Source organism: Crassostrea angulata, chromosome 2 (genome assembly GCF_025612915.1).
Source record: "Crassostrea angulata isolate pt1a10 chromosome 2, ASM2561291v2, whole genome shotgun sequence".
Taxonomy (NCBI): domain Eukaryota; kingdom Metazoa; phylum Mollusca; class Bivalvia; order Ostreida; family Ostreidae; genus Magallana; species Magallana angulata.
The window spans coordinates 35,932,405-35,958,548 of NC_069112.1; the positions used below are offsets into that span (position 1 = coordinate 35,932,405).

The 26,144-nt window shown below is 32.5% G+C and overlaps 1 protein-coding gene across 4 annotated transcripts in view; it reads right to left on the minus strand.

Moving 5' to 3' along the window:
* LOC128173777 (delta-like protein 4) overlaps positions 1-18,431 on the minus strand; it is a 60,287-nt gene extending 41,856 nt beyond the window's left edge. For 2 of the 4 annotated variants that reach the window (XM_052839447.1, XM_052839443.1), the window contains exon 1: positions 10,870-10,956. The gene's annotated coding sequence lies outside the window, so the exon portion shown is untranslated. Of the gene's footprint in view, positions 1-2,878; positions 2,899-10,869; positions 10,957-18,352 lie in introns of those variants that run through there. The other 2 variants (XM_052839444.1, XM_052839445.1) reach the window with 2 other exon arrangements.
* Between the last annotated feature and the right edge of the window lie 7,713 nt (positions 18,432-26,144).

Below are 26,144 nucleotides of genomic sequence, written 5' to 3' on the forward strand. Positions count from 1 at the left end.
AAGTAATGATATATTGTCCTCTCTTGCTTCCTCACTGTATTCTTCTGTTTAACGTGCAGTTGGTGCTATGTTATTTCATCACTGTTATCTCCTGACTGACATTTTCCATTAGTTCATCAATATTACCGTCACTGATATAAGCACTGGTGGTTTGTCTGACTTTAACAATTGTATTTTCAAACTTCTTATCCTGTTCTTCAAATGAGGAACGTGTTCCCATCATTAAAAGTCCTTCTCTCCAAGGATGGAATAATACAAGTTGTTCCCTGTAATGTAATTTAGGATCTTTTTTCAGGTGAAATTTTATATATCGTATTATTTTTGAAGTCCTTTTCACAAGTCGATTCCATCTGTTAAAGGGATTCTAGTTCCTGCAACTATATTTTCAATATTATTGTTCATCATGTCAACCTCCTCTACTGGTTCTTTGTGACCTTTTCTGTTATAGATATATTTGTAAAAATCAGATGCAAAATGTGCAAGTGTCATATTTTCTAATGATGGGGGTCGTTCCGAGTACATTTGTCCTAGTCCTGTGCAAGTTGAATCTGTAGAGTCGTCTGGAAGACCTTTGAGTACTGAGGCTGGTTTCAGTATTTCTATCCATTTTTGAGGTGGGGATGTTTTAATGAATATCACATCTTTTGAACTCTGTGTTAGAAGTAGTTGCAATAAGAGATAAATTGCTTTTTGTGTTGATATTACGCAATGATTGAGGAATTTATTGGAAATTACTCTGAATTTCTCTCTGATACTCAAATTTCCCTGTTTCACTTCCTGTACAACATTCTGTTACAATACACTCATGACTCTTTGTGATTTCATCATGTAACTTGCTATGTAAACATATACAACATACGGATCAATCACATATTGCATATCAGTGTTTGCTTGCTATATTCTAAGTATATCTAAATTGTTAGAGTTTATCCTAGTATCTTTCACTGTCCTCTTCAGAAAACTGTTCTTCTTTGATATCGAGGATCTAACAGCATTTAGATACTCAGTATTATCAACTTTACATCCATCTAGAAATGAATTAAAGTCCATTTCAACATCACTTGTAAGCGTTTCTTGGGGTTTTGTGATTTTTGTCATAATTGACCTTATGTTTCGCAACATCTGATTCTTCTGTATCTGTTGGCAATGGCTCTAAAATCAGTCATCGGAAGTATTGGGGAACCAAAGCGATATAGCGTTTTTGATGTTTTACACGATTTAGAGTGTCGGTGTTTCTGTAGTTTCACAATGAACTCGAGTATGTCATCAATCTGACTAGATCCATATGTAGGAGAATCTTTCATCCAGAATAAACAGTGCAAGTTTGGAGATCCACGCTGCTGGAATTCGACTCTTATATAGTAATTTTGAACTTTGCCTATAGAACAGTTTTCGGATTTTAATATGTTATTCAAGAAGAGTTGTGTTCCATAATGAAAATGTCTTGCACAGGTGGTGGGATTTTCCTGAATCAGTTAATATCGTTCCATCCAATTCAGATTTTCTATCTCTTGATAAGTAAATTCTCGTTTGTGGATTTTCTTAGCTAATATTCCAAGCAAATCAAGCTAGTTGGTTTCAGCTGCAGAAAAAGTTGGTAAACCCAACTGGTGTAACATTGCAAATAATTCTTTTTGTTTGCTTTGATAATATGGCGGTGATGGATCTGAGTTATTTCAAAAATGTGAAGTTTTCATCACTCTGCAACAAATTGTTGATATTTTCAAAAACTTTCAATTGCCCAGCAGTATTCGAATTATTTGTTGTTTTTCTTAAAGCTGTTGTTGCAATGTCTTTGACTTGTTGAGTCTGCATTTTCTTTAGTTTAAAGAAGATGTGAGATACACAAGTTGCAATTCTTCCGTCGACATTTTAAGTTACTCTACTTTACAAATTGTATTGTAAGTCACTGGAATTTGTCTCTAATCATTTTATGTTCTCTTTTGACCAGCAAACAATACAGGAAAAGCTTTTTCTTAAGAAATTTGATCAAGGTATAAACTGATGGGGTGATTCTGTTCATCAGGCGCTATTTGTAAAGCATGACGACTATCATCTGTAATATCAATGTTTTTTAATAACGTGTCTTTATTACCGGATCCAGAATTTTTTTCTGCAGTTTCTTCACACCATCTGTCATCATCATCATCCTCTTTATCTTTAATAATTTCTAAATTACTTTGACATTTAGTCACGGCCGTGTCATTTTTATTATTTTGCATGTTTTGAACTGTATATAAATCATGACATTTTGTAGAATAATCACAAAACAATTGGATTCATTTAACGTAATATTTAACGTATACTTCTATTTTTGGTAGGTATGACATCAACGTTCTTCAAATAAAAATTAAACCTAAATTACAGCAGTATGTATCTTTACATACGCCATAACATTTCCCTCATTTGTAAATTTCGAAATACCTCTAGTGTAGCCCATGTCACAAAGTTAAATTCAAAAACCGATAATTCTAATTTGTTTACCATCAAGAAAATGTGCATCACCGACAAAATATATATTTTTTTAATTTCCTATTAACTGTGTATGCAATTTGTACATGGATTCCACTAGACTGCTCTTAACCCATATTATTTTCACAATTTAGCAGAAGATAATTTTTTAAATACTTGATAAAGCGTTTAAAGGTATTATACTTTCCAAACTTTAAATATTTAACATAAATATTATATTTATTAAGTATAATTAATAACTGTATAAAGTTTATGTTGCCTGTGGATTCTTCCCTTCTCTTCATTTGAAATTTTGTCTATAAAACGCTGTATTTATTTCATTAATCATTTACGCCGAACTTAATGCCAACACGATCTGCACAACATCAAAACAACATTCTCGAAGACACGATTAAGCTTTAATTACCTTTTACTCTGATTTACAGACATAATAACCATCTAACATCTAAATGTTGCGACATCGATATCTACACGAGCTCAGAACAGCCACCTGACAGACAGGAGCCAGCTGCAATAAAATTTAACCCTGAGTTAAAGACCTAATAAACATCTACAGAATTAAATTACTCTCACCAAAATGTAGCAACATCAATAAATACTATTTATACACTTACGTCATCTCCAGGGAGAATGCAGCAGCAGGACGCATGGCGAGCAGTTGAATTGATAGTCTTAATCATCAAGAAGCTAAGACTATGTTAGGCCAAAGCAAACGTTTAAATGATCTCATGTGATAAACATTACTTGAGACCGATCCCGACACGAAATAATCGTAGTCAAAATTTGGTTTATTATCAAACTTTTAAAGTAAGACATATATCACTATGCCTATCTGCACAGAATATCTTTTTATCTTAGAAACTGCAAGAGGAGTTATTAAGATAATTGACGAACCACGTGTGCAATATAATGAAAAAAATATATATTCAATGGCTGACATTTTTCTTCAATTTTACAAAAACAAACTACAAGTAATTTTTACATAAAACATATATGTAAAATAAAACTACAAAAAAAAACTATCTTATAAACTGTAGGAGGGAGGATCCTAGCAATATGCACATTTCCTATATATGTACATGTGATCCACAAAACAACTTCCTATTTTGAAAACTGGAGGAGGAGTTATCCGTACAATAGGAGTACCCTATATGCAATATTCTGCGAGAAAATGACTGAGTTCAACAGCTGGCGTTTTTTTTTTTCATAAATAATCACAAATCAAAATCCTAGAACTATGCACATTTCCTTTATATGTACAATTAATGTGCAAAAGAACAATTCGCTATCTTGAAAACTGTAGAAGGGTTTACCCGTACAATAGGGGTACCCTTTATGCAATATTCTGCGAGAAAATGACTAAGTTCAACAATTGGTATTTTTTCCATAAATTATCACAAATTAAAGTCCTAGCACTGTGCACACCTCCTGTAAATGTACACTTGATCTGCAAAGGAACAACTCTCTAGCTTGAAAACTGTAGGAGGAGTTATATATACACTTGGGGTACATTATATACAATATTCTGCGAGAAAATGACTAAGTTTAACAATTGGTATGTTTTTCATAAATTATCACAAATCAAATTTCTAGCAATATGCACACCTTCTATTAAAGTATATTCATTTTTGTAAACAACTTCCTACATGTATATTGAAAACTGTAGGAGGTGTTACCCGTACAATAGGGGTACCCTATATGCAATATTCTGAGAAAATGACTGAGTTAAACCACAACCAGTGATTTTTGCTTCACTTCATTTCCCATTCCCTCCTTTGAATAGATAACAGGGCGTAACGTGACTGCGTTCTTGGCAAAATAGGCCGACTAGATTTCCTCAGCAAGTCTACATGTTTAGTTTTCAGCGGAATCCATATGACTTATTGCGTGATTAGCAGTCAGTATTTCTTTTAACCTTCTAGATTGTCGTTACTGCACCTTAACTCTGTGTACATGTTTTCTGATCTCTCTTAATTCTGAGTGCATCAGCGTGGCGAATTCTTCTCTAGTTTTCTCTGAGGTCACTATTTGCATTCTTTTGAAAGTTCTTCCTTTTTTCTTAACGTCTACTCTGCAAAGTTAATCTTTTCTTCGGCCAAATTTTCTATATCATTGAGGATTTCATCATCTGATTTTAGCTCAACATAGGTATCTGGGTTTTCTAAAGTAGTAATACCTATTGTTTTCAAAGCTTTTAATTTATGAACCATGTTTTGATATCTTTGGCATAAACACGTTTTTCTGTTACTAAATTTGACGACACAGACATGTTTTGGCCTCATTCTTCTGAAAACCGTAAGACTGATCTTGGTATTGCTGTTTTCCGCTAAAAGCTTTCTGTGGAGGTTATAAATGTAATCATTGAGAATCCTTTTCTGTTTGTGTTCCTTTCCATCTTTGTAAGCATCTTTCTTGCCTGGCAAACAGGTACTATTATCATCTCTTTCCATGAACGGATCAACCTCTCCTGTCAATGCTTGGCGCTCAAAAAACACTAGCTGTCTTTTTATTCTCTTTCCTATTCTCGCTTTTAGTAACTGTTTCCTATATCCAAGGTATGTACTAATCTGTCTTCCCATCCTATATTTGTTGATTAGTTTTCCGCAATCAATACCCAAAGCAGTTCTCTGTTTGACTCTCCTCTTCGCTTTTCGGTAGAGAAGCTTTTGTGTCTCCAACTAGAAAGTTCTTAAAGAACTGTACTTTTTTTTCAGTGTTGCATTACTCAAACGCAGTGTCTTAACATTTATCCCTAGTGTCTTTACTTTCTTATTTGCCCTTAAAAGAGACTTATTGGGTATTTTTTAGTTTCACCCCTTGACTATTATTTTTAAAATCTATTTTTACAACTACAGTAGTTGGCCATATTTTAGTTCCCAAAATGGCCGCAGTAACATTTTTTTTCTGTTCATTTTAAAAAGAAATAAAGCATATTTTTCTTTGATGGCCATAATTTAAAAAAATGTGTCCAATGATTCTCCGACTTTTTTTTTGCTTTTGCCAATTTTATTTTTGGAGTTATTCCCCTTTGGTAAACATTTATCGTCTGCACAACAACCTGGCGACGAACCACAGAAAAAGTAAGGGAAGACAAAAACAAGTCGTAAAACAGATGTCAGATTTGGGATTTTTACATAAATAAAACTGGAAGGATCAACGGAATAAACAGCCGAAATTGTTATGTAAAGTTTAAAAATACGGAAGACCGTAGTAATGGTAAAATCGTAACTCAAAGTGGAAGTTGTAAGATAAAATTCCTTAAATACTCTCCAAACTGAAATTTTATTCTGCAGCCATATCAGCTTCTGACGGGGCCGGCCATTTTGACGTCTTCGAGAAAGACTGATTCTGATTGGACCATCGGGAAAATTAACCAATGAAATTGAGTTAAAAATGTTCTATCACAATGGCCGGTCTGGTCAGAAGTTGGTGTGGCTGCAGAATAAAAGTTCAGTTTGAAGAGTATTTAAGGAATTTTATCGGAATTTAAGGATGTAAGTAGCGTACGTTTGATGTGAGATTTTAAAAGATTAGTGCGAATGTTTCTCGATTTGGTGCAATACTGCTGTTGTCATATGCAAAATTCCATCGTGAGCCCTGGACCGGTAAATGCCCGAGTAAAAATAAACTGGCAACTGCGAGAGAATAATAACGTATATATCCGCTATTTTAAGACCCATCAACTTGAAATTCGGCATGAGTGTATCTTACACATTACTTTTATGAAAAATACATGCATATTGCAAGTGTTGTAAATAATGATTGATTTATTAGGCTTTTGAAGCGAGCTGGTGGTTTTTTATCTGGGTCAGAGTTCGACCCCTTTCTTTATTTATGGTTACATTGAAATTAATGTTAAAACGGGCTTGTCCCCTGTGCGATGCCCCATTAAAAATGATGCATAGACAATGCATTTAATTGCTGTAATTACTTCCATATTTTCCCAAAAATCTAAGTCTGTAAACTACGTTACAGTAAATGACGTTACTATAAATTTACTTCATGTTAAATATTTTTACCTGAAGCCAAATATTCATGCATCTTTTCTTGACACCGCTTAACACACGGGCTTTGTTTGTTTGTGTGTACTCTTCACGTTTTATATAATTTCTTCCATGCTCGATAACAAGGACGTATATTTCTGTCCGATATTAGACTGAGCAGATCAAATTAATAAATACCAGCTAGCTATAAATGCATATTCATTAATGCTTTACAAATAACTATGAATAGTTTCTAGATCGTGTTTACATTTATCGCCGGACGAATCGGTCGATTACCGATAATTACATTTAGTTAATAAGTGATGAGGAGAATATTTGGATAAAAATGTGAGATTAAACAATAGTTCAACAAGGTCACCGCAAAGCAGAGCATCCCATCGCAAAATTAAAATATTGTGCGGGGAAATGCATTATTTAGGTATAAACATGTTACTGAAGTGCCCAAATATTTAACTTTTTAAAAACACATTTAGTTAGAATATTACGTTTATACCTATCCCCATGCACGCTCTGTGGTGTATCCATGGTGGATAAGTGCATCTACGCAGTTGTACAGTTTCTCTCATTACTAGCAAAAACACACACCAATCCTGTTTAACTTTAGTATTATAGTTTTATTAATTCTCTTTCTCCTGAATATACATTACGCATTTAGACAATTTGTGCAGGCAAATTTTAGTTTCACATTTAAAATTAAATGTAGCTACGATTTGGCGATTTATAGTCTGCTTTATGAGAAATTCGAGTTAACCTGTCGTACTTTTAACCCCAATATTTAAAAAGAGTAACGTATCTTCAGCAATTTAAATAAAATTAATTCCCGGTTAATCATGTTGACGATATTTGTCAAAGTCTCTTCTGAATTATGAGCCTGTTCTTCTCTTAGTAATTCGTTTAATATAGCCCGAAATTCGGCTCAGACGGCGGCTGCTTGTTTTGATTAAATTAGGGTGAACTTAATCTCCTGCTTGATTTAGTTTTTCACTCTTGACAACATTCCAACTCCCTATTTCTAACAAAATTGTACTTCTTACCTTTTCAGCGCCTACATCCAACAAATTTTCAAGTTTTTGATTTGAAATATTAGCTTTCACGAACAGGAAGTCATAAAAAATATATATAACTGTTTTTTATGAGACTTTGACCCTTTCATATTTGCTATTTTTTCATGATTTTTCAGCTTTTTAGACCCCCCCCCCCCCCAGGCTGCAAAGGGTTGGCCTTCCGTACCCGGTTCATGTTGCACATCACATGTCAGAAACTTACCGGTGAATAGTTTACAATGTCTCATTCACCTACTTTCCGTGTTATTTACCATCCCGTCTGTAATTTGCAATTTCACCTAAAATATGGGGCCTACATTTTACATATTTATTTCAACAAAATACATCCCACTAACTAATGATAATCATTAAAGGTCATGAATTCATGAATTTTAGCAACACTCAGGCCTTCAAGTACAGCAATTCTCAATTTTACAAAAAATATTGAAGGGTATCTTATCCAAAACTATCCCTTGCTACTGCTGAATAAGTTATCCCGTTCTAAGAATTTTTGGTTTGATGTTTTAAATAGTCAGAGTAGTTGAGTAGTACATAAGTTGATCAAAGTAATTGTTTCTCAAATTTCGTTTTGTTTAAATTCCATACCCATGGGGAAGAATGGGATAAAATAGAGCTTATTTGCAGGATAGGATGTAGGATACAGGATAGGATAGGATTGCTTTGTCAACTTTTAATATAGCAACACTGTACAATGCAACCTTTCGGAACATATTTTTTTTAAAATGTACTTCCTGCTCTAAACAATAAACCGAACAGATTTTAAAATCGGATGAATAGTAAAAACGTTATTTTTTTTCTTCTTACTTACAAATTTTGTGTACGCGGTTTCTCCTAAGGTACTCATGCGATTTACATAAAACTTACAACTGCCAAGAAAAGACCGAATCAAACACGTTTCAAATTAAAACCATCTGAAATTTGGCAGCCTTTACTTCAAAGCAGAAGTCTTGTTTGATTTTTTTAAAGATACTTACAGTGACAAGCTTGATAGCACGATATTTGCATTGTGTTTAAAACTGTTACGGTAAATTTAACTATGCTTATAGCAGGACAATATCAAACGTATGTTTTGTCACCCGGCATTTAAATACCTGTCCTGACGTTTATTATTTGCAGAAGCGACTCTCACATAACAATGCACGAACTAAAAGAGATAGATAGATAGATAGATCGATCGAATGATCGATAGATTTTTGTTTAGTTTACGATGATTTAACAATATAACTTATTTAAAACTCAAAAAATATTTATTCCCTTTAAATGATAGCAAAGGGCATGCTACATGTATGTTTCTAATAACTTTAAGAAAATGAAAAAATACCTTTGAAAAGTTAAATTTTATTTTAAAAAAATTAACAAATTAACAAATAATTGTTTTAATTATGCTTAAAACCCGTTGGTACGCCTACATAGTACAACAATTTATCTTAATCATATATTACAGCTTCAAAATGTCTCACAAGATATCAACAGTAATTTACACTCGATTTTTTTTGATATAATAACAAACCCTTTGATTCTATTTAATCAAGATCACTCTTGAGCTAACATTTAACCAGATTTTTTTTACACAATCATTTTAAGTTATGTTGTGTTTGTGGTTTTTTTTGTGTGTGTGGGTTTTTTTTTTTTTTTTTTGGGGGGGGGGGGTTGTGGGGTTTTTTTTTGGGGGGGGGGGGGGGGTCATCTGGTTTTATTAAGGATCTTGAGATAAAAAGCTTTTATCTTGCTAGGTTTTTTTAGACTCATAAGCCCAAACCTAACACAAATGGAATCATATTCAAGAACACTACAAGAATTCCTGATTATATGTTGTTTATGTTATTATTTTATAAAAACAAATTGTTCTGATTTATCTGGGAATTATTAGTTTTAACTTTCTGTTCTGGCAGTACTATTTGTAACAAAAAAATATCCTACCTTTTTCACATTTTCAAATTCAAAATAGTTTTTCTAATAGATTTTCAGAAACTTTTTAAAACAACCCCCCGGAAAGAAATCGAGCTAAAAAGTTAAAGGGACCAATGTACAAGGATCGGTGTCTCTGCATATATTTATTTAGGACCTTGAGACAAGGTTCTTTTGTTTTGCTTTGTTTTAGCTCACCTGAGCTGAGGCTCAAGTGAGTTTTTCTGATAAAAATTTGTCCGTTGTCTGTCGTCGGTGGCGTTGGCGGCGTTGTCGTTGTTATAAACTTTTCACATTTCCATCTGCCCTAGAACCACTGGGCAGATTTCTACCAAACTTGGCACAAAACATTACTGGATGAAGAGATTTCAAATTTGTTCAAATGAAGGGCCACATCCTCTTTATGGGGGAGATAATTAGAAATTTTGAAAATTTGTTGGTATTTTTCTAAAATCTTTTTATAAAAAACTATTAGGCTAGAAAAGTTGTAACTTGTATGGAAGAATCCTCAGGTAGAGTAGTTTCAAGTTTTTTCAAATCTTGGTCCTCGGGGGTAGGGCAGGGCCACAATATGTGGATGGATTTATAAGTAAGAAGGTGTAGAGGAAATCTTTAAAAATCTTCTCCTCATAAACTATTTGGCCAGAAAAGCTTATACTTGTGTGAAAGCATCCTCAGGTAGTGTAGATTCAAGTTTGTTCAAATCATGTTCCCCGGGGTAGGGCTGGGTCACAATCGGGTAAATTTTACATTAGAATGTATAGAGAAAATCTTTAAAAATCTTCTTCTTAAAACTATTAGGCCAGGAAAGCTTAAACTTGCGTGAAAGCATCCTCGGATAGTGTAGATTCAGGTTTGTTCAAACCATAATCCCAAGGAGTAGGGCAGGGCCACTATAGGGGATTAAAGTTTACAAAAGAATATATAGAGAAAATCTTTAAAAATCTTCTTTTTAAAAACTATTACCCTAGAAAAAAAAGTGGGGCCATAAAGTGTGTGTGTGTGGGGGGGGGGGGGTGTATATAGGAATAAAGAAAAATCTTCTTACAGGTACAACAAAAGGGGTTTGGTATTTACCATAAAAATGGGTAGAGAAATTAAAAAAAAAAATTGAGCAAGATATACAGTACTTAGTTGTCAAGATATTTTGATTTTAATACTGTAATGCTAATATGATCAGAGTTAAGGCAATTGTTGCTCAGGTGAGTGATGTGGCCCCTGGGCCTCTCTTTTTTTTTTAGACATAAGATCCCAACCTAACCCAAACGGAAGAATATTTCTAAAATACACTATAAGGCTTTCTGATTATATGTTGTTTATGCTATTATTATCTTTATAATTTTGTGATGATTTATCTGGCAATTATTAATTTGAACTTTCTGTTTAGGCAGTACCATTTGTAACAACAAAATTTATCCTACCTTTTTTTTACACTTCAAATCCAAAACACTTTATCTATGACTCTTTTCCAGAAACTTTAAATACAACCCCCGGATAGAAACCGAGATAAGGAATTAAAGGGACAACTGAAAGAAAATCGATATCGTGATAACAGTTCTTGTTTTTCATTTTGTTTGATCATAAACATCTATAATCACATACAAAAGCTCGATTTAAAAAGTAAAAGGATCTAACTCAACCTGGTTTGGTTTGCTTATTTTTTCTTTGTATACCCGATCTATTTCTCAGTTTGAAGTTATAGTACTACACATCGGAAAGAGGGGGTGCCTCTTTCGACACTTAATCGCAGCTAACATATTTTTTTTTTTTAATTTACATATAGAAAATTAAGCTTTAAAGTAGTTGCTTTTCCCACTTCTAATGAGAGTGGTTAAACAATATATTACAATGAAAGTGGAATTTGAAAATAAACGTTATCAAAGTAGTTACAGTAAACTTTTCTTCTCACCCGACGGATCTTTATTTTGACGATTAGAGGTTTATGTTTTGTTTTTATTTTGGATGCTTAAGAATTTGAATGAATTTGCCCCTCCCCCCCCCCCCAAACTTTTCGAAAACGATTATAACTGCCTGAGTTCTCATATATCAATGTTTTTGTTATAAAACGCATAAAAACATGTGCAAGATTTAGCCTTTTAGGTCACCTGAGTCACTCACCTGAACTATTGAAATTGGTTTTCGTTCGTCGCTGTGTTTCGTGTGTTAACAATTGAGCTAATTTAGCTTTTTTTTAAATTTTCTTTTTGAAACTTTCATTATCATGACCATTTATTCTTTTCAAATTTGGAATGTTAGGTTACATAATTTTGAATTTCATCACTCTTTCCTCTTAAGGGATGGGTCAAAATGGTCCAAAGGACTATGTGCAGTATTATGCAATTTTCGCTCCCAAAATTAAAGTTTTATAAAGAGCTTTAAAAATAAGGTGGAAAATAATTATAATCAGGTTATCACCGCAGTGACGTCATTATGTAGAAATGACGTCATAAAGATTGCTTTATTTTGAGAAATTGATGTTTTGTAGCAAGAAATTGGTGTTTTTCGATGGTTTTTCGATTAGGAATAATCGAGCGCAGGCTTGCTCAAGTACAATTTTTTAGTATAATGTGAATAATAACCTGAAGAAATCCATTTATAAAATCATTCTTAAGCAAACCTGCGCTCTATACTTCCGAATGCAAAATATAATGCATAAATTGAAATATTCTCACTTGTTTACAAATTTGCGGGAATTACTGTGGTGTCATTAAAATTCAAGGGTATCAATTTTCGTGGATATAGTGAAAATCACAGTTTCAAGGATACGTAAATTCGAGGCCAATGACCCTATCAATACAAAATCTAAATAGAAATTGCACTTTAATGAACATTTTATTTCGTGGATCAACTTACAGTGGTAGCAACGTTATTGTTGACAAACGACATGCACGATTCTGATACACGAACGATCACGCACGATACACGAACGATCACGCACGATACACGGACGATCACTAACTTACTGAATCTTCACGATACACGAACAAAAACGATAAAACACGCAACCGAACGATTCTACATCATTAAACACGCAAAATCAATATTAATTTTTAAGATTAGAATTAAGGAAACGTATTTCTTTAATTTGTATTGCTTTATGTTTGTGTGTTATTGAAAAGCGGCATGTACTTTAGTCACGCACTGTTTTGTATTTTACGAGTTAACACTTTTACACATCCATACACAAATATAAAGGATTCACACACAAATTAATATTCTGTCTCCATAACAAATATTAACTTCAGTTAAAGAAAATTACGTGTAATTGAAATGAAGATAATGCATAAATTACATGAAATTATTTACATACGAGTTGACTGTTTATGTAATTTAATTCTCTTACGTACGATTTAATTATGCGTGATACAGGTAATTTTGTTACCTTGTTCCATAGAATTTCGATTTTTCACATCCAATATTTTCATAATGTACAGTAAATAATTGATTTATTTCTAATTATTCTAAATTTTAAAGCGTCTAAATAAATTTTATTTCAAACAAATGTGTATACAATCTACTAGATAATAATGCGTATCGTATTCTCATTTGAAAGAAAAACGTTGGGAATAATCGTTTAGTTTAAAACGGGGAATGGGTAAGCTTAGCCGCTTTCATTCAACGTGTCGCTTTTGCTAATATGATTGAAATTATTTGTCAAGACACAATTGATGCTTGATATAGGCTGATTATAAAATTAAGCAAAACTGACTCGACCGAACAAAGGATTGAATGAGCTATAGAAATAAAAAAAAATGTATTTAAGGAGGAGAGAGAGAATGAATGTTAACAACTGTCAATGTTCTTATATAATAAAAAATTTGAAATTCACATTGTTTTACAAAAACTACTTGTCTTTGTTTTAAGAATAAATCCTGGCATTCCGTAAAAAAAGTTACATAACGAAAAAACCGCATGATCACGCACGAACACGCACGGTAAAAAACGCAAACCAATTTTCCTGATACACGCACGATCCCGCACGTTACACGAACGATCACCCACGTTACACGAACTATTTAACACGATTGGCTTGTCAACAATAACGTTGTTACCACTGTAACAACAAAATCCACGAAAATTGGTATTCAACGAATATTGTTGAAACCACAGCAGGTCATTTATGTGACGTCATAGATAAACCGCCATGAGCAATGATGACTTAATCAAGATTAAAGTAAAAGGCGTCCACTGTACAATGATTTATGAAGATTTGATTTTTATACCCTACAATTTAAATTTGGCTGATATTGGGGACTGAAATTGGGGGCAGTTTTTTAACTATACCGCACATAGTCCTTTCACAATTAAAATAAAAACCTTTACTTCCACAAATTAGAAAGGTAAATTAAATCCATAGATATGAAGAACAAGAAGCCCTTAAATGCCTCTCATATACCCGTAATGTAGCAGAAACACCAACGTTTTTACTCGCTTCAAATTTACACACCATGTTGACAATCGAAACTCCATAGATTTTCCATACTAAATGCACTGTGTTGTAGTTATCTCCCGTATTTTCTTTGATTAACAGAATATATAGCAAATTCACAAGTATTTGTATTATTGTTTCTGGGTTCATCCATACAAATGTGATATTTTGGAAACATATACAAAGTGAGTTAGCGTGAATGTAATGTGCATGCGCAAGATTGTAAAAGCCAAATCATCCAGATGATTTCCGGAATTTTTTGAGGAATATTACGATAATTATTAATAAGTGAAGCTTGATTGAGACACAAAAAAAAATTGGTAAACTTTAAGTACCAATGCTGTTTAAAATATATAAAACAAAAGACATTACTCTTCCGATTTATATTTATGAAAGCCCAAATATTCGAATTTATTATTTTAATATTGTGGTATACATATCAGCTGCATGTAGCATTTAAAACACACAACAACGAGAGTTTGAAATAAATACTTTTTCTATATAAAATGTATCAATAGTGTAGTGACTGTAGTGTGTGTCAACAATATAGTGACTGTAGTGTGTGTCAACAATGTAGTGACAATGCTGTGTGAGCATAAACAATGTACTTACATTGTTGTGTGTATCAGCAATGTAGTGGTTATGCTCAGACAGCATAATACAAAAAAGTATTCCATTTGAAGGAATGATCGGCAATAATGATATATTGATAGCTAGAAGCAATCAACATGATCAGTTTGATGTAAAATAATTTAAAAAGTACTGTATTCTTATTTAATGTTATGTACACCATAATTTCATCATTATATACCGTCAACAAATTTAATTTTGAAATAAATTTTGAGAAAGCCGTTCGTAAACTCCTTGTCTAGTTTTATATTTTTAACGTAATTATCAAATGTTAATGTATCTTCTTCTTCTTTAAAATACTGAGTAGGGCTCTTCAAAGAGCATTAACACGTATACAAAGAAAGAGTTGTATTAAAATAATTTAATGCGACTAAAAACATTGAATGCCATCATACATGTAACTTGCTATTGAGGTCGCATTATAACGTAACCTTGTTTATAAATCAAGCCGTCTTCCTAGCTACTATTATGCAACATCAATAGATCGAGGTCAGTTCATGGAGGTCAACTGCATTACATGAATCTTTCGATCGAAATTCTTACGTGTGAGACAAAATGTGAATTCCTGAATTAACAGGCCGAACTGTATGTATGTTTCTATCTTTTAAGGTAGATGAATTGAAATAAAACTGAGTTAAATGTTATATAAATACGAAACCAAACTTCAAATTGTTATTAGAACTACTTATGCAAGCGGAATGTGTGCGCACGTGGAAGCATTTGCCGGATGCCTCATATGGACGCAACACTGATCGGCCGAATTTAGTGACTTTGTGTTTCAAAAGTGTACTGACTTGTGGTGTGTGTGTAATAGTGATACACATTTTCCTTTGTCATGTTGCCTGTCTGTCTTTTTGTCTCTCTGTGTTAACTGTCTCTCACTCTCTCTATCGCTCTCTCTCTATCTATCTCTATCTCTTTTCTTTTCTCTCTCCTTTGTGTAGTGATGTTGTTTGTATACTGACGAAATCAATAAAACATAATTTACGATAAAGAAAAATAAACCAGAATCAATTTTCAAATAGCAAACATATCCAACATTCCCATTTTTTTTTCAAGCAAAAATATATTATTTTGATGAGCAGGACGTGATAAATCGAATAGTCTGTTCTGAATATATGCTTATTTTAATTGACAGGTGTATCGATTGAACTGTTTGTATTATAAACCACTTGGTATCATTGGTATTTTGTCATCGTCAATTTTAGATAACTTTTTTTTCTATTCCAAGAAACACAATTTTTGAAATATAATGAGATGAAACTATGCGTCTCTTTCTCTCTCTCTCTCTCTCTCTCTCGCTCTCGCTCTCTCTCTCTCTCTCTCTCTCTCTCTCTCTCTCTCTCTCTTCAGTATTGAATGTTTTAAATTTCCTTTGTGCACGCACGATGGGCTACATTATTAAATGTATTGACTTTCGGGTAAATTAGGATGATTTACACACTGTAGTAAATTTCCTGTGGGTATTCAAAATGAGTCATGCGACCTATTGTAGTGAATATAGGGTATAAAATCATGAACTTATTAACTTGGATTTTCGTTGTTTCAAGTAGTAGAATAGTAAAAGAATGCCTCATTTCACTAACAAAAAAATGTTAATACAGACACAGGAACGCACTTCACCTAAAAAGCGTATGAGATGCGTACGACTTTCATATCGTATAAGAAGCGTATCGTATCGTGCGAGAAACGTACCGTACCGTATAAGAAACGTATCGTTCCGTGGGGGAAACGTATCGTATCGTATACGAAAGGTATCAAATCGTATGAAAAACGTATCGTATCGTACAAAGCGTATAAGAACCGTATAAAAAAGCGTGCGAGAAACATAAAGTTTTTTTTATGAGAACTATACTTCCCGCACTGCACGAAAAGTGGCGTTTGATATAATTCTATAGATTCGTTTACCAAAGTATATTTCTTGTTTTGAATATTATTTGTGTATAACGTTATATGACATGTAAAATATAATGTCATATACTTGATTGGATTTGAAAATAACGTATAATTTAGATTCGATTCATTTGAATATAGTAACATATCCTTTGATTCTTCTCAATGAAGGTCACTCTTGAGTTAACATTTTACCAGGTTTTTTACACAATTATTTTAAGTTCTATTGTGTTTGTGTGGGGTTTTTTTTTGTTTTGTTTTTTGTTTTTTTTTTGTTTTTTGTTTTTTTTTGGGGGGGGGGTAGGGGTACATCTGGTTTTGTTAAGGATTTGAGACAACAAACTTGTATCTTGCTATGTTTTTTTTAGAGTCATAAGCCCCAACCTAACACAAACGGAATTATATTCAAGAACACTACAATACTTCCTGATTATATGTTGTGTATGTTATTATTTTATTAAAAAAAATGTCCTGATTTATCTAGCAATTATTAGTTTTAACTTTCTTTTCTGGCAGTACTATTTGTAACAAAAAAATATCCTATCCTTTTTCACACTTTAAAATTCAAAACAGTTTTTCTAATAGTTTTTCAGAAACTTTTTAAAACAACCCCCGGAGAGAAATCGAGATAAAAAGTTAAAGGGACCAATGCACATGGATTGGTGTCTCTGCAAATATTTATTTAGGATCTTGAGACAAGGATCTTTTATTTTGCTTTGTTTTTAGCTCACCTGAGCTGAGGCTCAAGTGAGTTTTTCTGATAAAAATTTGTCCGTTGTCTGTCGTCGGTGGCGTTGGCGGGGTTGTCGTTGTTAAAAACTTTTCACATTTTCTTCTGCCCTAGAACCACTGGGCAGATTTCAACCAAACTTGGCACAAAACATTACTGGATGAAGAGATTTCAAATTTGTTCAAATGAAGGGCCACATCCTCTTTAAAGGAGAGATGGTTAATAATATTAAAAATGTGTTGATATTTTTTTTTCAAATATCTTCTTTTAAAAACTATTAGGCTAAAAAAGCTGTTACTTGTATGGAAGACTCCTCAGGTAGTGTAGTTTCAACTTTTTTTTCAAATCTTTGTACTCGGGGGTAGGGCGGGGCCACAATATGGGGATGGATTTGTACCTAAGAATGTGTAGGGGAGATCTTTTAAAATCTTCTCCTCATAAACTATTTGGCTGGAAAAGCCTAAACTTGTGTGAAGGCATCCTCAGGTAGTATAGATTCAAGTTTGTTCAAATCATGGTTTCCGGGGGTAGGGCTGGGTCACAATGGAAGATAAAATTTATATAAGAATGTATAGAGAAAATCTTTGAAAATCTTCTTCTTAAAAACCATTAGGCCAGGAAATCTTAAATTTGCGTGAAAGCATCCTCGGATAGTGTAGATTCAAGTTTGTTTAAACCATGGTCCCAAGGAGTAGGGCGGGGCCACAATAGGCCACAAAATTTTACAAAAGAATAGATAGAGAACATCTTTAAAAATTGTCTTTTTAAAAGCTATTACCCTAGAAAAAATCTGGGCCATAAAATTGGCGGAAGGGTGTATATAGGAATAAAAAAAAATCTTCTTACTGGTACAACAACAAAAAGGGTTTGGTATTTACCATAAAAATATGTGGATAGAAATTTTTTAAAAAATATTGAGCAAGATCTACCGTACTTACTTGTCAAGATATTTTGATTTTAATACTGTAATGCTAATATGATCAGAGTTAAGACAATTGTTGCTCAGGTGAGTGATGTGGCCCCTGTGCATCTTGTTTTTTTTTAGACTAATAAGATCCCAACCTAACTTAAACGGAAGAATATTTTTAAAAACAATATAAGACTTTCTGATTATATGTTGTGTATGTTATTATCTTTTTAATTTTGTGCTGATTTATCTGGCAATTATTAGTTTGAACTTTCTGTTTAAGCAGTACCATTTGTAACAAAAAAAATATCCTACCTTTTTTTTACACTTCAAATCCAAAACACTTTATCTAAGAGACTTTTCCAGAAACTTTAAATACAACCCCCGGATAGAAACTGAGATTTAGAATTAAAGGGACAACTGAAAGAAAATCGATATCGTGCGAAAGAGTTAAAAAGTAAAAGGATCTTACTCAACCTGTTTCGATATGCTTAATTTTTCGTCGTATACCCAATCTATTTCTCAGTTTGAAGTTATAGTACTACACATCGGAAAGGTGGGTTGCCTTTTCGGACAGTTAATCGCAGCTGACATATTTTTTTTTTAAATTATACACAGAGAAAATTAAGCTTTAAAGTAGTTGATTTTCCCCACTTCTTATGAGAGTAGTTAAACAATATATTACAATGGAAGTAGAATTTGAAAATGAACGTTATCAGAGTAGTTTAAAGTAAACTTCTCTCCTCACCCGACGGATCTTAATTTTGACGATTAGAGGTTTCTGTTTTGTTTTTATTTTGAATGTTTAAGAATTTGAATGATTTTGCCCCCCCCCCCCCCCGTCAACTTTTCGAAACGATTATACGTGCCTGAGTTTTCATATGTCAATGTTTTTGTTATAAAACGCATAACAACATGTGTAAGATTTAGCCTTTTAGGTCACCTGAGTCACTCGCTGAACTATTGAATTTGGTTTTCGTTCGTCGCTGTTTCGTGTGTTAAAAATTGAGCTATTTTAGCTCTTTTTTTTTAATTTTCTTTTTGAAAACTTTAATATCATGACTATTTAGTCTTTTCAAATTTAGAATGTTAGATTACATAATTTTGAATTTCATCACTCTTTCCTCTTAGGGGATGGGCCAAAACGGTCCCAAGGACTATGTGCAGTAGTATGCAATTTTTGCTCCCAAAATTAAAGTTTCTAAGAGCAATATAAATAAGGTGTAAGATAATTAAAATCACATTTAAAAAAATGTTAAAGGTTATCACCGCAGTGACGCCATAAAGTAGAAATGACGTCATAAAGATTGTCTTTTATTTTAATAATTGGATGTTTTGTAGCCAGATGATTTTCAGATTTTTTTTAGGAATTTTCCTTGATTATTAACAAGTGAAGCTTGATTGAGACACACAAGCAACACATTGGGAAACTTTAAGTACCAATGTTGTTTAAAATATATAAAACAAAAGACAGTACTCTTCCGAATTATTGGTGTGAAAGCCCAAAAATTCGAGTTTAGTATTTTAAAAAAGTAGTATACATATCAGGTGTTTGTGGCATTTAAAACACACAACAACGAGAGTTTGAAATAAAATATTTTTTTCTTTATAATATGTATCAACAGTGTAGTGACTGTAGTGTGTATCAACAATATAGTGACTGTAGTGTGTGTCAACAATGTAGTGACAATGATGTGTGAGCATAAACAATGCATTTACATTGCTGTGTGTATATGCAATGTAGTGGTTATGCTCACACAGCATAGTACAAAAACAATATAGTGACTGTGTTTCAAAAGTGTACGAGGGTTGTTCTGAAATTATTGAGACATTTTCTCTTATTCTTTTAGCAACAAAGATAAACTCTTGAAATTTTACCAAAACGTAAATCAGGATAGAGTTTATCAATGTGAAAAGTTTCTTGTTCATGGCATGAATAGATCATTCCTAGTAAGCTGACCAACGTGCCTTCGTCCTGTAATCCGGCGCAACCGCAAACTTTTCGCAACGTCATTTTAACGCTTCTTATTGCTCCCGTCTTTTAAACACCTTACAAACGAACTGAAATAAGAATTATTCTTTATTTCTCATCTTTTGTTTTAATTTCAAGATGTCATCATTTACATTTTCTCTCACTCTTGTTTTTTTAGAGAAAAAATCGAGTTATTTTTACCCGAAAGTCCAATTACTGTGATTATCTCCTGCAGTCATTTTTTTTTTACATATTTTAGAACTGTTGACAGCAGTTAGTGTGTCAAAAGTTGTTAATTAATCCCTTTGGCCTAATTCTTGTTAAACAATCAGTGAAAAAAAAATATGATGAACTGAAGTTCTATACCTTGTCTTGTCATCGTATAGTTTTTTACGCAATTGCGTGGCTTTAAAAGGTCTTCTTCTGAGATTTCCACCAGTTTAATGGTTTTCGTTGCGCCGCCTTGACGTCAAAATTCAATGTAAAGCCGTTGTCAGATTTTTATTGTTTGGTAAATATATGTGTACCATATCCGTATTTCAACTCGAACATCAGTGAAACTTAATCAACAGTTTGGCGCAAAGAATAGCAAAATGAACATATTTAATTTGATTTCTTTTATCATTAACTGTAATTCTACGGACACTTATAAAGTAGATGTTTAAGTTGTTTAATCTCCGAGTTCATGGCTGCGCCGGGTACCCCGACCACCGAATTGTTTATCTACCGTCGTAAAAAAAATATTAAATATTCTTTTAATATTACTTTGTTTTATTATTTGTTGGCGTTTCTTCAGTGTCTATGCCAATTTTCACCAAAATTCGTCAATTAGAAAAGATAATAATCGATTTGTCTCAATAATTTCCGAACAACCCTCGTATTGACTTGTGGTGTGTGTGTTATAGTGATACACATCTTCCTTTGTCTTGTTGCATGTATGTCTTTTTTGTCTGTCTGTCTGTCTGTTTGTCTGTTTGTCTGTCTGTCTGTCTGTCTCTCTCTCTCTCTCTCTTCTCTCTCTCTCTCTCTCTCTCTCTCCTTTGTTTAATGATGTTGTTTGTATACTGAAGAAATGAATAAAATATAATAATCTACGATATAGAAAAATAAATCAGAATCAATTTTAAATAAGCAAACATATACGACATTCCCATTTTTTTCATACAAAATTATAGTATTTTGATGAGCATATGCATATGCTGATTTTAATTGACAGGTGTATCGATTGAACTTTTTATATTATAAACCACTTGGAATCATTCGTCATCGTCAATTTTAAATAACGTTGTTTTTTTTAAATCTATTTCAAGAAACAAACTATTTGAAATGTTATGAGATGAAACTATGCGTCTCTCTCTCTCTCCATTTGTTCAGTAATGAATTGTTATTGTTTTAGAGAGAGATAGAGAGAGAGCACGTGGTACATTTGATTTCCAAATGTTATAATGCTATCCCCGGTTAAACCTTAGTTGAAATTATTTAGTCATAAACGGATAAACACTCAGTGATGTACAATGTAATCTAATTTGATATCTTACACATTTAATGTTCTTGTTTCTGCGAATTCTCAAATCAATGCGTGTCAAACTGAATACCTATCTCTGAAATCTCTCATTCACAATGCGAAAAAAAGTAATTTCAACGAGGAAGATTGATATATGAATTATTGTTAAAAAAAAAAGTAAATGAGAAAACATGGTAGCTTTTGATCATTAACACAATTTTTCGGCTCAGGTGACTTAACAGAAATTGTTTTTAAACAGAAAGTCCATAGCACATCACTCTTTATTCGTCCTTTTCAGATTTCTTATCTTGTACAATGTTTGCGTGTTTTTTTAATTCTAAGTAAAATATAGAGGCGTTTGTAAAACATACAAGAGTGAAATGATACATAGAGTTTAAAAGTATTTTTTTTTATGTCTATCCTTTCATCCTAAAAAAGAATGGAAAAGGTCCTGATATATAAAACCGATTAGTATTTGAAATCGAAATGCATTTTGTAAGAAAATCAGCATTAAAATTATCCATTTAAAAATTTAACCATTTTAAATGTAGCATTATCATGTGCAGTATCGATTTTATATTTTGGATTGAGAATTTCCTGTGTATATTCACGGCCTTTACAGGTAAATACATTTGGTGTAATTAATCCGTTCCCGCAAGTTTTACAGCTACGTTGTCCGGCGGGTATTTGTCTATAAGGCAATATTTAGGATTGTTATTAATGATATAAATTATTTGTTTAAACTTTTGATAATCCTGAATTTTGAATCATAATAATCCATTGTTATAAATTAACTTCATATCTACTACTACTATTGTAGTTAATTATATCTATTAACTACAGAAACCGTATAAACCGTACGGAAACGTATCTAATCGTACAAGAAGCATATCGTAGCGTATAAAAAACGTGTGAGAAACGTATCGTATCGTACAAGAAGCGTACCCTACCGTGCGAGGAGTGTATCGTATCGTACAAACCGTATAGCGTGTGAGAAGCGTGCGAAAAACGTTTAACCCTTCCGTCTTCTGGATCCACTTGAGGGTCAGCTCAAACTTAGCAATCACCGAGTCCAGGAGTTATTTCACAAGCGGTTTTATTAAAGAGTCGTATAGTCAAAGTTACAACAATTAAAAGCAGCCAATATCATAGAATCTCTATAAGCGGAATCAAAACCCAAAATATAATTCTACATAAAAATTCTTAAAAAATCCTCAGATTCTGTCTAGCATCATTTTACAGGGGTATATACAACATTTTACTTATGATTGACAGTCTGACCAGTTCGGCCTATCTACAGTGATCATGTGTTCTACAGTGATTTATTGCGGACACAGGATGCCAAATAAGTATGGTGTAGCGAGTATAGACGTTATACTTGTGTGTGTGTATATAATTCAATATTTCCCTGTCATCTTCATCGTATCCCACCACATCGGAATTTTCAATGAAGGCGTGTGAATTGTCCCGAGGATAAGGATACGATAAAGTCCAAATGGTTAATTATATACTTTTGATGGATTACACCATCAATCAAAAACCTTTTTTAAGAAAACTAAGATGAAAGAAATCAGTAAACATTCTATGAGTGTTTGCTATACGAGACTCAAAACGAATAGAACTTGGTGTATACTAAATTATCACTTATCGTTTAGTATAACGGACAATCAACTGCATTGACGACATCTTCGGATTTAAGCATCATGCAATAAATGTTTAATATATCATACTTATGATCAAAAGGGATGGGAAACATTTCAGAATTGTCTAAGTGGCGAACAGAAATAAATACAAAAACACATTCTTTTATATCAAGTGTAAAATGTTCCACAAATAATAAGTCTGTATGATACCAATATTGACGTCAAGTAGTTCATGGTCAAAATATGTCTTAATATCCAAGATTTTATTAACACAGCTGCGGGAAAGAAGTAGCCAACTTATTCTTCAACAGTCCCAATGGCATCGTTGAATATCTTGCACTCACCCTGTTAAATTAATGAAAATAGTCTTTGATCACTTATTATTCTTTTGTATTTCGGTAAATAAAGTAATCAAAATTTAATTTTTCCTGTTGCTATCGTCATTCCATCTATCCGTCTATGCGTTTTGACTAGTAAGCTTTTAAAAATTCCAACACCAAAGCTGACACCATGGCAAAAGTTTTTATTTTTTTAATGGAAGTCAATTTTAATAGTCTAAAATTCGTTAAATAATTACAAGGCGTATAAAATTGCATTCTAAAGCTAATTGCTACATCAAATAAAAACATATTTTTATGAGATTATTAAATGCAATCAAACTAGAAAACATTATAAGAATTATGTCTTAAAACTAAATCAGAAAAAAAACAACCAGGTTAATATATAACACAAAGTAATATACCGAATGTTATGATGCATATTGGTTACAGAAAGGTTTCCAATACCTTATCTCAGAATTTTACACGGGGAACTTTACATCTGTGGTCCCTCAGAGACCAAATTACATGTAAGATCATTTATACAATCATAGCATTCATGGCTGATCTGTAGCAACCTTAAGGTTCAGTTAAAGGATAACCAGAGAGGATGTAGACATAAATATTATTTTTCTCGCATTATTACCGGTGTAAGATCAGTTTGTCCTGTGTGAGACAGCAGTGTGATATTTTCCTGATTATAAACACTACGTATTACTACGCCACTTTAATTAGTTAACAAACAGAAATGAAAAATGATGGATAGTGTAGATACATGAAGTAGTATTTACGCCTAGCTGATTACAATTTAACATAATTTGATAGAAGAACAAATGTACTTTGATCTTTATTTCTTAATTTCCACCATATCAGCCGGCAGAAAAATAAAATAAATGAAATTGTTTAAGTCATCACAATAATTGTCATACATGTACATTGTTTCTGATGTAAATTTATGCAAGAAAAATAATCATTAATTACTATTTACTCGTATGGTAAAGTAAAATTCCAACTCTGAGTCAAAATATTCGGTTTAGATCTGCATGGACGTTTTTGTGACCTCACAACGATGACATCATGCGCTTATTGCTTGACGGTTGCAATATCGTAAATGTAAATCGACCATATTATTTTGAACAGTTTGCCATTCTCAAACGTAAATATTAGTAATAAACATAAATGTTTAAAAGCTCATCGGAATATGAACTTGGTTGGTGCGTGATCAGGTCATTCGAGAAGCCCCTCGGGCTTCATTGTATTTGATCACGTGACCAAACAAATTCATATCCCAGTGAATTTTTAAAATTGTGTTTTTTTTCTTAAATATCTTCATTATGTTCATGAATGAAATAAGAAAAGTAAAAAGAGAAATGCTTAATGTGCATGACTAGAGTTATGTTTTACTTACCACATTTTTTTTCTCACCATGGTCTCTATTTTCAGTTTTCATCTATAACCTGCATCAAACAGTATGCTTTATAATCATGGTCATTATTGATTTCTATATTATAGTAAACAATTTACCCATCACATATATATTGAAATTAATCCAATAAGGACACAAACATCTTTAATTTGGGAGTTAATTAGTTTATGCTATTAATACAAAGCTCTCCTTGTTAAGTCTATAGTATAAAATTAAAATTAGAATTTAGCCCTCTTAAATAAGAGCATTATTTGATGGATCGATAAAGAATCATGTTTGACATGTAATCAAACAAAAATGAGACCAAATATCGTTTTTCATTTTATTCGTTTCGGAAACTTGTTAACTTTATAATGTGTTGATGCCTATGATATTTTGAGAGAGACAAGTTGAATTATCTTTAAAGATCTAATGATGTTCCAAAAAAGTAGACTTCTTTTTATGCATTGTTAAATGACTTTGAAAAATATGAGTATATTTTTAAATTAATAATCTTTACATTTTTTCAGGATCTTTGTCTATAACATTGCATATCAATTTTGCTCTCTACAGTCCAAAAAATTCAAATAATTGAGGCGCGAGCGGGATTTACTTATTATATTCAAATATAATCATAAAGAATGACCCATATTGCAAGGTTATGAGTTCTGCAGTGTACGACTTATCCATGGTACAACGTTTCTATCATGCATTCATCTTTATATCTATATGAAATCTTTAAACAACATTTTGTTTATGTAAACATTGCCTGCAACATCTCCGTACAAACTTTTGAAATGCGATGGTCTCATATTTCACGTTATCTATCTAACTTTTGCACATATAAAATTACCTTAGGGTTAGTAATATAAAATATATTGAATCAGTGTCTTCTTTTGACAGTACAAAGTTTTGCTTCACATTAAGGAATAATTTTTCTTTTAAAGTTTTATCAACTCTGTATAATTTCGACTAAGTTCTATACTCTCTGTAAACATTGACTCAGACATCAGCAGCATTGTGGCTTACATGTATCTAGGTCAGAGAACAAATGCATGCGCGGGAAAAATGGATTACCTCCATAAACCTTTCAAATGGATAAAATCTCATGATTCAGACAAACAAACCCATAAATGTAGAAAGTTTAGTTATTACGTTTCAAAGGGCTTTTAAAAATTGATTAAGCAACAATCATTCTTTTATGTGCACTTCCTGTAAGTAAAATACATAATTTTTACTTCATTTTTAATCAATAGTCGTTATTCA